This window comes from Pezoporus occidentalis, unplaced genomic scaffold (genome assembly GCF_034315485.1).
Source record: "Pezoporus occidentalis ecotype Australia unplaced genomic scaffold, CSIRO_AGI_Poc_V1 ctg216, whole genome shotgun sequence".
NCBI classification, from domain to species: domain Eukaryota; kingdom Metazoa; phylum Chordata; class Aves; order Psittaciformes; family Psittacidae; genus Pezoporus; species Pezoporus occidentalis.
In genome coordinates this window covers 1,162,764-1,177,483 of record NW_026914029.1, presented here as the reverse complement: position 1 = coordinate 1,177,483, position 14,720 = coordinate 1,162,764, and positions in this window count along the sequence as shown.

Genomic DNA, 14,720 nt, shown 5'->3' with positions numbered 1-14,720 from the left:
CTTGGCACTCCAGCGATGGGGACGCGGACGTCGGACGGTCTACATGGTTTCCCTTCTCCTGTGACTGCAGATGGGTGAGTGCCTTGACGATCCTTATCTTTTATCCTACATGGAAATCCCTATGGAGCTACTAAGAATAAGACAGTAAAGAAGGGTTCTTTATGGCTGCCGCCATGTTCTGGGGTTTGGGATGTCCTGGGGAGTTATTTCTGGAATGGTTCTTTGTCCATGGTGTTAAATGCTGATGGGGTGAGAAGCGTTTCTATTTCCAGAGCGTTTTAGGGCTTTCTGGTTTTTCCTTTGTTTGTAGTTACCCTTCTTGAGCTCGCATGGAGAGTAAATGAAGTTAAGAAACCCACCAAGTGGGCATTAAAGGGTGTTCCTGGCCGTGGGAGCTGCTGTTGGGGGGGATTTGGGTGCTGCAGGAGAGCAGAGCACCAGGAAAACTTACTTTAATCAAAGCCTTGGCTTAACAAGGCATCCTGTTGGGTTAGAGTCATGAAGAGGCTCTTTGCAGCCAAATCCTATGGGAAGCAGAGGTGCAATGCTGCTCTCTGTAGTGGATTGGTGTATCCCTGGCATCACTGCACACCCAGGGCTCTTGGAGAGCTGCTTGTGTGCAGAGCTCTGGGCTTCCCCTTGCTGCCATCTCTGCTATGGTGTGAATAGATGCGTTAGGCCAGTATCAGTGCTATAGAGTCGAATGGGTGTGAATAAATGGTGCCAGAAGTGTGATTTTGGGGGTAAGCAAGCAAAATGTATGTTCTTCATCAAAGAGAGTTGGGGGAGAGGAGCTTCTTTCTGCAAGCTGTTAACATGGGCTGTGCAGCATTGCCATTCTCTTAGGGTGCTCCTAAGATCTCTCAGTACCTCTTACTCCTGGAGCTGGAGGATTCTGAGTTGTCTGAGTGATGCCAAGATGTTGGAAGCATGATGCTGATGGTGACAAACATCCCTGCTCCCCCTCCTACCTGTTTTACTTGGTGGAAGGGGCTGGCAGGTACTAACTCTTCAGTGCCATACAATATGTGGCACAAAGGAGCTGTTGTTCTGGAGTTTTGCTGGGAAGTGTGGCCAATAAAAAGAGATTCGTTTACAGTGGGTGCCAGTCAGGAATCTGACAATTCAGTGTGAATGGAGAGATGCAGAACAGAGCAAGAATGATCACAGGAGGCGAGATGCTGTGTGCAAACCTGCTCTGCTTGTCCTTGGGGATGATGGTCCTTCCAAATGGCTCATGTGGAGGATTAAATCACCTGCCTGAGCTGCTGTTCTCAAGCACCTGATTTCATTTGGATCATGGATTTCCCTACTTGAAGTGAGAGGAGAGTTTCTGAGGTCCTTTAATGCTTACACCTCTATTGCACAGTGCACTTACACCCATTTACATAGTGCTTTGCTTAACTGGATTGCTCTTGGGAAGAGCCATACCTCTGTGAAGATACTCTAAGTTAAAGTTATGGCTGTGTGGATGCTTTAAAGGGGAGGGGGATGTAAAACAATGACCTGGCTCATGTGTGCTAGAGTTGTTTCCCGGGGGAAGAGTACTCACAATTCCCTGTTTTAACAAGGGGAATCACTTCAGGGGCAATTCCTTCTCTTGGAATGCAGATATAAAAGAGGTGATGGTGTGGCAAGGCACTGCCAGAGCAGGCAGCTTCATCGTATAGGGTTGCTATCCATCCTCTCCCCCCCCCCCCCCCCCCCCCCAGTAAAGCAGGAATGGCTTGATTAAATGGTTGGGAAAAGTGGGGGACACATAAATCCCATGTGAATTGCCCATAGTGAAGTATTGCTGTGTTTGAAGGATGAGGATCTCGAGTGCAGCAGAGCATCAGCAGCCAGAATAGCTGCAAATGAATGGGCTTGGTGGTCAAATGAGGAACATGGAAGTCAAGTGTGGAAGCCTGAAACACTTGACTCATCCACTGTGGGCTTGAAAGAAGGGAGTTGAAGTGGTTTGTATGTCTTGAGGCCCAAAGCCTCTCCAGCATGGACTTAAGAGGCTGGTTATAAGGTGCCTATGCTGAGTGCAGGTGTTCTTGCTGCATCCCTCGTCTTTGTATGAGATGCAGCTTGCATTGAATCTTATGGGTGTTTTTCCTTGAGAAGCAGGGTTATTGATATAGAGACAGCCTGTGCAGTGTCTGGAACCAAAAGACCACGGTGGGAGCCCAGTTGCTATAGAAATGTTGTAATTTGGAAGGTTCTCTGCCTCCTGCATGAGCCTTGAAGTGAACAAACGAGTGCATCGCTGCTTTGCTGCCATGCTCTGCCAGCTCCGAGCTTGGCTTTGTGCTTGCTGTCCTGTGATGTCTGTTTTGAAGGGGCTCTTGGGTGCTGGAAGCTATTCCTAGCATCAGTATCCTGAAGCTGGGAGTCTTCCTGCTAGGGATGATGGCTCTGATCTACCTGGTTGATTTAGCAGCGCAGAGCTCTGCCTGCCAGGGAGCAGGAGGTGATGAAAGGGCTGCTGTCATGCTGAGATGCTGGAGGCTTGGCCAGCACTTCCCAGTGCTGCTGCTGGGCTGGAGAGGCACTGGAACAGGCTGCCAGGGAAGTGGTGGAGGCAGCATCCCTGGAGACGTTTAACAGGTGGTGGATGTGGTGCCTGGGGACGTGGTTTAGTGGTGGACTTGATGTTAAAGGTCTTTTCCAACCTAAATGATACTGCGGTCCCATGAGTTTGCTATGGAAACCCATTGGGGCAAGAGGGAAAGAGCCTCTTTGCAGGCTGTGCTGACTTGTATTGTCTGGGTTTGAGATGAATCCTGTGCTGGAGAGCTGGGAAGGGGCAGGATGAACAGTCCTAATGCTATCCTAAGGTATATGCTTTGACAAGCATGGATCACCACTGCATCCAAGCTTGTTGTCTTGGAGACCTTGTGGAGATGGACCACACTTTATCATACCCTATATCCCTTAAACCTCCCACCCGCCATCCCAGCTGCATCCTGCCCTTGTCTTCATTAACATACCCCAAGCTCATAAATCTAAGGAAGTGGATTTGGGAAGAACTTCCCTGCCTCCAGTAAAACTTGCCTTTCAATTATTTAACTAGCTTCTTAAGCAACTCAGCTATTTTGCATGGAATTTGTCAAGGCTCCATCAGCTCTGCACAGGGCACCGTGACAGCCATACTTTTCTTTGGAGCAGCGTATTAATCTTGGAATGGCACTATTTGTTTTCCTCTCTTGCTTTTATGGGGCTTAAAAGCATGTATCTTCTCCTGAAAATCAATAACTAAAGCTATGAATAATAAAAACCGCTGCAGTGAATGGCTCGGAGAGATCCTATGGATGTAAGCTGCGGCAGTAATGAGTCTGTTTGCTATCCATTAAGTACGTGAACTCAGAAGAATTATGCAGATTATAATAGCTGTATCAACATAAGTATGTTTTGCTGATAGACTTCCCTGATTGGATCCATGGGATGTAAGCCTGATAATCCCCTGTGCGCAGGACCTGATTATATTAGAGAAAGTTAAGAAATAATTGCCCCAAATTGGCTGGTGTTGGGGGGGTTTCTCCATAGTGATTGTGTTGCTGCTGTATTTGGTGGGATCCCTTGGAGCAAATTGGCTTTGGTGGAAGCCAAGAGCCCAGCTCCAAGCCCTGGTGGAAGCACAGACAATAGGTAAAGGTTTATGGACCAGAAGGGAAATTTGCCCCATACTGAGCTTTAAACTTCACAGCAGCTTGGAACTGCATCCACTCAGCCTGAGGCTTAAGCAGTGATTTGGTGCTGGGAGGGGACTGCAATCAGTGCATGCATGGCTGAGCCTTGGGAATTGCTCCTCTAAGTGGTCAGCTCACCCATGTGCATGCTGCTGGTGGGTAGGACCACTAGTGTGGATGCTACCGGTGTCCCTGGGGACTTCTTTTGACCCCCTTCCTTGCCTGCAGCCTTGCTGTTGAAGCTACTAAAGGAGCTGCAATGGGGACAAAACCCAGCCCAAACATCCCCCCTGCAATTAAAGTCATCAGCTTGCTGTGCGCTTGGCCCAGGGTAAATGTCATGGAATGCTTTGTGTGGAGTGTTGTGTGTGAGATAGGATCATGGAATAGCTTGGGTTGAAGGGACCTTAAAGCTCATCCAGTTCCTGCCATGAGCAGGGACACCTTCCATTGGACCAGCTTGCTCCAAGCCCCTGTGTCCAGCCTGGCCTTGAACACTGCCAGGGATGGGGCGGCCACAGCTTCCTTGGGCACCCTGTGCAACGAGTCCAAACCCGCATCCCTGTGTCCCCTGCATCTCCTTGGTCCTGGAATTTCTTGTGCTTCTGTGGGCTATTTGATCACAAGCTCCTGGTACCTAAGGAGCACTTAGGCTCCTTTCTGCCCTTTGCATTGATGTTTGGAGACTGGCAGCTGCTGAAACGAGTGGAAAGAAGGTCGCTGCATATCAGGACTCAGCAGAAAAAGATGCCCCCAGTCAGCAGCGATGCATACCAAATGTGAAATGGTTTTTAAGGCAGAAGATGAAAGCATCTTGCCATCCGAATATCTTCCAGCATCTCTGCTCCATGCTGAGTGGTTGCCTGTGAGCTCCGCAGAGCTCTGGGTATCACAGTGGGGACTCGGCTCTGTGAACTGAAGGAGTCAGGGGCAGCATTGCAGCAAAACTCCTTTGGTTGTCGGGAGAAGTAAGAGCTGGGATGGATGCATCAGTGCGGGTGAGGCTTGCAGCCAGCAGAGAGAGTAACAGGAGCGAGGATGTTGTCCTTCCATCTGTTTCCTGGCCAGCAATTGGCTTGAACCTTGGTAAAGTAAGGCCAAAAAAATCATGGAATGTCAGGATGCTTTGGATTGGAAGGGACCTTAAAGCTCATCCAGTTCCAACCCCTGCCATGGGCAGGGACCCCTTCCACTAGAGCAGCTTGCTCCAAGCCCTTGTGTCCAACCTGGCCTTGAACACTGCCAGGGATGGGGCAGCCACAGCTTCTCTGGGCACCCTGTGCCAGCGCCTCAGCACCCTCACAGGGAAGAGCTTCTGCCTAAGAGCTCATCTCAGTCTCCCCTCTGGCAGGTTAAAGCCATTCCCCTTGGTCTGTCCCTACAGGCCCTTGTCCAAAGCCCCTCTCCAGGTTCCCACTTTAGGCGCTGCTCTAAGGTCTCCCCTTCAGGAGCCTTCTCTTGTCCAGGCTGACCCAGCCCAGCTCTCTCAGCCTGCTATAGCTTGATGGTGCCTCAGGATCCTTAGGATAAATGTTTATAGCTTGAATCCCATGTGGGATGCAAACACAATTTTGATGTTTCCAGCCTCTTAGGTAAAATATAGGATGCTGCATCTATGTAATATAGCAGCCTTCCAGTGTCTGAAGGGGGCTACAGAGGTGCTGGAGAGAGACTCTTCATTAGGGACTGTATTGGTAGGACAAGGGGTGATGGGCTCAAACTGAAACAGGGGAAGTTCAGGTTGGATATAAGCAAGAAGTTCTTTATTTTAAGGGCAGTGAGCTGTGGCTGCCCCATCCCTGGCAGTGTTCAAGGCCAGGTTGGACACACAACCTGCTCCAGTGTGAGGCATCCCTGCCTGTGGCAGGGGTTTGGAACTGGATGATCTTAAGGTCCTTTCCAACCCAAACCATTCTGTCTTGTATTATAACATCACAGATGAGGGTTGGCTTTGACTTCCCCAAGCAGAGAAAGTGGAAGAGCAATGGCAAGATTTGGGTAAAACAGGAGGGATTTATTACCAAGGGTTTGGGAGCCCATTCTGCTTTATGCCATCCAGACCAGGAAGCTGTTGCCTCCCGCAGCAGCAACAGCTTTACCCTATAGCAGCAAAGATCTCATTAGCAAATAACATTGTCATTTTGGGGCTAATGCTGGGAGTTAATGCGACGCGAGCATCACGAAACCCCAAACGTGCCGCGTGCGGGACGGGGCGAGCAGCAGTGATGGATGTTGTGTGCAGCTCAGAGCCTCTAATTGAGTGTGGTTTCAACAGAATATTCAATTAATGCTCTCTGCGTCGCAGACGGGCTGGGAAAGGAGCAGTTTCCTCCCGAGGATCTGTGTTCCTGTGCACAAACAGATGAAAATGAAGCGTTTTATGGCTGCCTAATTGAAAGTCGATGCACTGGTTTTATTAACATTTTCATGGAGGGGGGAAAGTGGGTGCCTCAAAGGCCCAGTAATGGGATGAATCAACTTCCTCATCTCTGCTGCCTCACATCCAGCCCCGGCTGGAAACAACTGACAGTAAATCCCAGAGGTATCCCCACTGGAATCTCTTCTTGTGCTCCCAGCTCCGGTTTATCCGCGTCCATTGCACTTTTGGTGCACCCTCGAGAGGAGTGGGGATCCTTGGGAAGAATCATTGGGATGGATTAAAGTAGGGGTGAGGAGAGGGGCAATGCTTTTTCTCATCCTTTGTGGGCAGAGGAATAGGTTTCTTCTGGCTTGGAGTCTGTTATCCTTTTCCTAGGTGCCATGCAGTGGGGAACTGAAGCTTCTTAGTAAGAGGATGGAGCTGAAGGAGCTTATTGGTGTGAAGCTGCTTTATATATGAAGCAAAATGCCCACACCAATGTGGTTTTGTGCTTTCTGGTGCTGCTGAGTGTTAGGAAGCAGCAAAAGGAAGATGCTCTCCAAGCAGCTTCCCCAAACCAGTGCCTCTGCTTGCTGATGGATGGAAGCTGTTAGCAGAGGCCTTCCGTGGTGTTGCATATGGCTCCTAATTTATGTTCTTGCATCCAGTGATGATTTAGCTATTTGGAAGCATTATTTACGACAAGTTCTCTCCCTGTTTTGCCATGGTGCTGGTGTTGTGACAGTGGGAATTTACAGTTCTTCCCGACAAGAGGCCGTAAACCAAGCAGCTGGATATTTTTTTGTATTCCTACAGGCCTAATTTGTAACATAAAGCACTTAATAATTGTTATTAATGAACCTGCTGTGGTTGGTCTATAGACCCAGCTGGAAATCACATCTGCTATCAGCTTTGCAGCAAGCTCTTGCAAGCCGAGGGAGGAGGGAGCAGCTGATGTGGCTGGGAGGAGATGGCTTCAGCTGGCCAAAAGAAGTGCCTGAGCATCAGTGGAAGCTGTGCTTCTGCAGGCCAGGTTTGGGGGAAGATCATGGAAATCTTCAAGTCAGAAGATGTAGGAGCATCATAATAAAGGGGGGGGACGACCCAGTTGAAGTTTTTTTTATGGATAGGAGTTTTTGGGACATCAAATGCGTGTTGATAAGCAATTTCCCAAGACTTGACTTAACATCCATAGGGAGTTCCATACCCATTCCTCACTTGAATAGACAGCTGAGATTTTTCCAGCCAGCTAGTGATTTCTGGCAGGTCCAGTTTGGGGTATCCAACCTGTGATGGAAAGATGATAGATGCTGCTTATTTCACCATCACCTTTCCCACTGGGCTGTGTGTGACCTTGAGAATGGAGTTTCAACTTCATGTGCCTTGGTTCCTGCTGAAATAAGGCTGTGTTGAAGCCAAAATGGTGTAAAGATGCAGAGGCAGCGCAAGCTTTATTGGCAATATGGTTTATTAAACCTTGCAGACCCCTTTTTGTCCTCCTGTTCAGATTTGGGGCCATTCACTGACTTGGGATAATGGGCTTGGATCCGGATGGAGGCGTCTCGATTACTGGCATGGAAAGGATGACTTGGAATATTTTTTGGAGGGTGCACAGATGCTTTCAAGTGATGGTGCCAATGATGAGATGACTTCAGAGGGTTTAATCATCCAAGCATCCCCCAGCTAGGCCCTCATACCCTGATTCACAACCTCGTGCCTTGTCTGCCGTGGTGGATATGAGGTAATGCTTTCAAGTAGCACAAGCACATCTTTGCAAGGAGGATCTTTTGCATAATTGGTTTCTGACAAGGCCTAAACCACTATTTAGAGCTCCATGGTGGACTGTTAATTTATGTCTGTACTCGTAAGTGTAACTTTGTTACATGGGAACATTATTTATGATGCAAGCCCAGATCTATTGTGTTGGTGATAGTACCGTGGTAATGGAGATGTATAGCTCGTTGTGGCTAGAAGCTATAAAAGAAATGGGTAGATGTTTCTCTGCAGTTATGGACTTCATTTGTTAATGTGAGAGATGGTGGAGATTGAGAGCGATGGGAGCTGATAGGCAATGGGAAACAGGGTGGCAGGTTTTAGTCTTGATTTTGGTTTAGTTTTGAGGTGGAATAAGTTTATTTAAGATGTTTTTTAGCTCATGCTGGATCTGGTGGCTCCTACCAGCATTAAGTGACTTGGAATCAAATAGTGCGTGTTGACTTGTTGGCTCTTTCTCTCTTAAATACGATTGTCACCTTTAAGGCTTAAATCATAAGAATTAAGATTTAATATGAATCACAAAGTGGGGAAACGATCTGTGTTTTACTGTCATCCTCTTGATGCTTCTTGACTATTTCAAGCCCTTCCGCTTGGTGGGAAGGGTGACTCCTCTATCCTGATCCATACACTGGAATACACTGGTGGTTTTATGCCCTTCCACTGGCAAATTCCTGTCTTTAGCTGTGAGTTCTGGTGAAGGCTGGGAGCGAAACACTGCATTTCCAGACTCCTTCCAAGCATCACAGCCAGGAGCATCTCTTGGTTTTGCATTAGCTTATTTGTGTTTGACTTGACAGAGCACAATGGGAAACAATTGAAGGGAAACAAGTCTGAGGTTAAAGTTGCTGTGAAACAATGAATGCAGATACAGGATTTGGAGGCGAATCAAAGCAGGATGATTCAAAGCAGTCGGATGTGATTTCTTCCCCCTTCTTTCTGTTGAAATTTCATTTCACACAGAAAAGGCCTGACTCTGCAAAGCAGCAAATCTCATTTCTCAGCCGGGAAGCGGCTCCATCCCAGCTTTTTCCACTCAGACCTGTGACTTACCCTTTGCTGGGACAGATTTATTCCTTCGCTCAACATGTTTCCTTGTCATCGAGACAGCCCCGAGGCTCTGGGCAAGGAATCAAAACAGCTCCGGGTACTTCAAAGGGTGGAAGTCACTCTAGTGCGTTGTTAGATGTCCTGTGACAACTAATCCAGTGTGTGATGTGACCCCTTTCCAGGTGTCCCTGCCTCTCTCAAAGACCTTGAAAAGAGCCCTGATAGACTGAACTCAACTTGGGCTTAAATCACCTGCCTATGATACTTTGCCTGTGAAAATGCAGGGGACCGGGGAATATGAAAGGCGCGCGATGGATGAAATGAGAAACAAGGGGAAAGCAAGCAACACGCACGGGCAGGCAAGGTGTTAGTGAGCTGGAAGGAGTAAAGGCTTTACTGCTAACACTAAAAGCCAATACGAAGCTATCACGCTGGACATAAAGCTAACAATTTACCCGCAGCCCTGCGGCAGTAAATCATGGTTGAGCTCTATCTCAATATAAGGAGCGCCTGTGGGCAGCTTGGGAGGGGGAGAAAGGGTGTTTGCATGAGCAAGGAGGTCCATGTGCTGTTAGAGGAGGGCGTATGGGCTAAGCAAGTGAAACACTGGGGCAGTGTCAGACCACTGGCTTCATGGGACAGCCTGGAGAACGCAGTGAAACTGCTTGTTCTTTGCTTTCCTGTATATTCCTACTTTCCTGGAAGCTACTCGTGGGAGCAAAACTACATCCGTGCTTTAGAGCGTTGAGGGTTAGAGTAATGCCTGTAAGAACTGGAGGAAATCTGTTGTTTAGTCTCAATCTCCTGCCTAAGTGGTGCAGAGGATGCTTGTTAATATTCTCTCTGAAGGCTGCTGGTGATGATTCTTCACTTCTCACATTGCGTTGAGGATTCTCCTTTAAACAGCTATCACTTAAAAATCTTCTTTGCAATTATGGTGGGTGAAAAAAAAACCAACTTAAAATCCCCAAGGTCAAAGCAGTCTCATCTTCATATGGATTGAAATAAATTACTTCAAGTCTATTCATAGCAGAGGGAAGACCTTTTTATGTAGAAAGGATCATTATAGAGCTGCCAGGTCGTTAATTACACTGGGTTCTTCTACTTGCGATGTGAGTTATTTCCATGAAGCAGCCAAGATCATGGGGAGAGATAATGCAGTAAAAAGTGCATTAAAATGCTTCAAATGTCCTTTTGCTCATATCTGTGCATCGCTCAGAGTGAGAACTGCTTCCAAAAGGGCACTGCCAATTTAAATCAATCAATTTTTACTGGTGGGGCTGTGACCTGTGTAGATATTGCGAGGCAAGGCAAGGGGCTGGTGGCATCCTCGTCGGTGACGCTCTGAAGTATTCAGGTTTAATAGACTCTCCAGTGCTGGTTGTCAGGTTGGTGCAAATCCATTGTGGCCAAGGGAAAGGCTGCAGGTGCGAGGGCAGGATCTGGCCCTCTGTGCCTTGTTTACCAGCCCAACCACCTGCTTTAGGAGATAAAGCAGCTGCTATCTTTCGAGCTTTGAATGTGACATTCAGGCAGCTCCACGCCTGGTCCCCTCCTCGCTTTAAATGCTTGTTGATTCGTTCTTAAATGTCAGAAGAGTTTTTAGAACTTGATTGCGATGAGGCTGCCAAGCTTCAGCGCTGCCGCCTCCCCTGTGGCTCTCGCAAGGGCTGGATGCCAGGCGCTGGAGTGCTGGTGTCTATTAAAACACTGAGGTGGGGGCAAATTAGCCTCTGGTTTACCTACAGGGAGAGGTTGCACTGTGGTTTAGCTCCCTTAATGGTATCTCTTTAAGCCGTTGGCTGCAGATGGGATTGTGGAGATGGTGAGGGTGGGATTTACCCCATCTTCCATCCCATGTGGGACCAGTGCTAAGTGCAGCTTGGCTTTTCCTAAGGTGCTTGCTCTTAAAATGGTTGCCAAAGTAAATGTTGTGGAAGGGAAAATCCTTTTTCTTTGCCTTTTCTCATTATGCTCTATCAGGCTAAAGCAGTGCTGGGGAAGAGCGTTCACCTTCAAGCTGAGGCATGGTTCTCCATTCAGCTTGGTGATGGCATCAGGAGGACAAGGAGGTTGTCAGGAGCAGACTATGTAGTCCTGGTTGGTATGAGAAGCAAAGAGCTCACCCATCAGACCCAAAAGACAGTGCCAGACCATGGGGGCTGCAAGGTGAATCCGTTCTGGATTTGGCTCCCATGGAGAGGGATGTGTAAGGCAGCTCTGGATGAACCCAGGCTGATTTCCTTCTGCTTCCATCAGCCCTTAGCAAGGCAGGATGGCTGGGAAGGTGATCCATCCTAAACCATGCTTTCCCAAGGTCTTTAAACCCAGTGGCTTTCCAAACCCTTATTAGTGGGTGTATGAGCCTAGAGAAGCTTCCTCTGCATACAAAGGACCATTATCAACATCATCAATTTAGATATGTTGAACAGTTGACCAGATAGAGGTCTTCAAGCCATGGAGCTGCTCTAAATCAGCATTGCTCTGTAGGCTTAAAGCTGTCTATCAGCTGGAGATCATCTCATAAGCCTGAGGATGGAGGGGTTTATAAAGCTGAGGATGCAGTCATGTAGGTTGTAAGGGGAGGAAGAGCAGTGGTGTATGGCTGTGGTGTATCAGGCACTGCTCTTATGTGGGTCAAGCAGTGTTTGCAGCAGCACCGAAGTGCTTGCCGTGAGCTCTGCTCCCCACTCTTGAAAGGGACAGGGTGGCCATGGTGCAGGCACAGATGTGCCGTGTCTAACGGTGAGCTCAAAGCCTTCACTCCCAAACCTTCAGCTCTTTGCAGCCTAATTACAACTTGCCTGGTGCATTGGTTACGATGAGCAATGAAGATGTAATCACTGCTGTTATTTGTCCTTCCCGGCTCCAGCTGTTAAAACAATTCCTCCTTCATAGCCCAGCCAATTTCATGGCTCTAATGCGTCCCCACCGCTGCCGCATCCCGCGTGCGAGCAGCGCTGCACCACAATCTCCATGAAAGCAGCCTATTTCCTGCATGAAGCCCGTGAAATTGGGAAGATAATCTTCCCGGAGCTGCTGGGCCCCTGATTGCATGTTTGTTTGAGATGACAGTTGATGTTGTCTCTCTCTTTCATTAGGGAGGTTCAGCGATCGCGATGTTATTAACTAACAACAGCACTCACTGCATATAAACATGATTCCGCAGAGACACTCCAAGGAGCACTTGAAGGCAGAGGGGAGGGAGGTGGAGAAGGAAGAGATGTGATGTTTCTTGCCTCCTTTTCCAGAGGAGGGAAGGCTTGCAAGAGTTTTTTCACTAGATGAGAAGCTTGGGAGGGTTTTGTTTTGTACCGAATCCCTTGATGGTGCAGTGGAAGCATAGCACCACCTCTCCAATGGAAGCTGTCTGGCAGTTTCTGGCTCTGCCAGGCCTTGAGGGCTTCCAGCGTGCTGGGAAGCTGCTTTCTGTGTGGACTGATGCCTTAGAGATGGGGCTGAAACAAAGCCTGACATCGCCAGATGCTGGCTGCTGGCAGGGCGCAGGCTCAGCCAATGCTCATGCACTGAAGGTGGGGAGATGAGGCTCTCCTGTTCCCTTAGCGCATCCTTGCCAGCCTCTAGCATCCTACATCCAGCGCCAAGTGGGATGCAATGTTCCTTGCTGTGGCTGTATCCACCTTCCAGTGTCTGTAGCATGCCCTGATACAGGTTCTTCTTTAAAATACCCCTCACAGCTCTAGCTCTGCACCAGGCAATCGCTGTCACTGGGTTACCAAACCCTGACTCCATCCCAGACAGCTACGAGCTGGAGCTTTGTCACCAGCCTGTGCTATCCCCTGGGACGGGGCTTTAGGTGGTGTTAATAGAAAGCTGGGGCTGCAGGTTGTCTCCTCTTGATGCAATTAGTGATGGCAGTCGGTGTGGACTAAAGAAACTCTTCTTTTGGGAGAGGGAAGGAAGAACCTTGCAGGTTTTATGAGCGTTATTGGATGCTGAGTTGCTGAGATTTCCCTAAATCAAACTGGTTTGGATTGGAAGGGACCTTAAAGCTCATTCAGTTCCAACCCCCTGCCACAATTGCCCTTGGGAGTTGGAACCAGAGAGGTGCAGTCCTAATAGTGGTAGCAGAGATTTAGGAGCTGTGGATGTTGCTGAGAGCAGAGAGGGGACGGTTTATATGGCCAGGCCTGGGTTGTTGCAGGGTTTTGCCTTTGTGTCCCTCCTGTGTGATGGAGGGATGAGATGAATTGGTTTGGTGTGTGCGTCAGCACCCAGCCTGCATTGTGGATGTGCTGCTGATTCCCTATGCTGCTGGTGCTGCCTCTTATTAAACATAAATAGCTGGGAAAATGACCGAGGGGGATATCCATCCTGAGGTATGGAACTTGCTTTAACCGGAGCCAGCAATGCTGCTTATAGCCAAGCCTGCCCATTATAAGATGCTGTTTGCAGCGAGTTAACTCTCTGCCAAGTGATAATTGTTCAGGCTAAAATTTTCCATGCTCTAAGTGTGCCTCGGGCTATAGGAAATTGGGCGAAGAGGGGACGGGTTTGTGCCTGCTGCTTCAAAAGTGGAAATGGAACAGAGCTGAAGCGATCCAGTCTCTCCATGAGATGGAGGCAGAGACTTGGAGTTGGGCAGAGGGGGGATGAAAGCTGAGCTTGGAGAAATGGGAAGGAGCAGGGAGAGGAGTGATGGGTCTAGTGAGATACAACTGTCTGTTTTCATTACCACTGCCTCGTAAACAGGAGGCTCTGCTGTGGCTCTAATAGCTGCTGTCTTGTCCCTCCCTGTATGGGCTGGTTGGTTAACATGGTTCTCCTGGCTAGCTGGAGCAAACGGTGGTGAGAGATTGTTAAAGGAGCCTGATTAAAGGTATAACAATTTCGGGAATAGCAGAAGGTTGCTCATTCAGCCCTAATTTGCCCATTTGCATGCGTTTGTTGGCTGTGATTGTTTTGAATGATGTAATTGGGTGTTATTTTCTCGATGGGAGCGCTTCATCTATGGCAATGAAGTGCAAACATCCCTCCCTGCGTGCTGGTTTGTCTCTGTCCTGCCTGCGGGAATAAGCGCTGGCAATGGGAAGGCAGAGGAGAGGCTGGTAAAGTGCTGGTCTCCAGTAAGCTGTGGGTTAGGGACTTTGGGAGTTCAGTGTCTGAGATGCTGCTCTTGTTCTTTTCTCCCTGAATTGGATCTCTTACTGACCTTGCCCATGCTTGTGCCTTTCACATCGCCCTGTTACAAGAAGTTTTAGCTACACTCTGTGTGCACACAGAAAACACTGCTTTTGCACCTGCAAAACCCGATGTCTGAACCTCAGAGCTGCTTCATCCCTCTGAACTTCAGAGCAGCGTGGACCCGATGGTCTTAAATTTCTTTACCAAGCTGATTGATTCTATGGGTTGATTCTTTTCTCCATAGCACTGGTGGAGAAAGCTGGTGAGCTGCATCCTTTGCCCTGGGAGGGATGCGGTGGTACCCAAGGCCCCATTCCTGAAGGGAAGCTGCGGGCTGGAGCCACTGCTGGAGTGGGATGGCATGCATTGCCTCCCTGCGTGCCAGCTGATTAGGAAGCAGAAGAATGGCAAGAGAAAATGAAAATGGGAAGGAGCTTGACAGCCCATGGAGAGGTATTTCAGCTGCAACACAAAACATTTGGTGGTAATTATAGAATAACCTTCATTTAAATGCAAATAAGCCTGTAATTAAGATAAGGGCTCTGTCATTTGCCAGTATTCCTCCTTCCCTCCCTTGCCAGCTATGGCTTTTGAGATGCTCCCCAGCTCGCTGTGGCTCTGCCTGTTCGTCTCCGGGCTCCTATGGTGCAGGACGTGAGATGGGCAATAAAAGAAACACCTTCTGCTGCACTTTGAGTCCATCCCAGCCAAGTGGA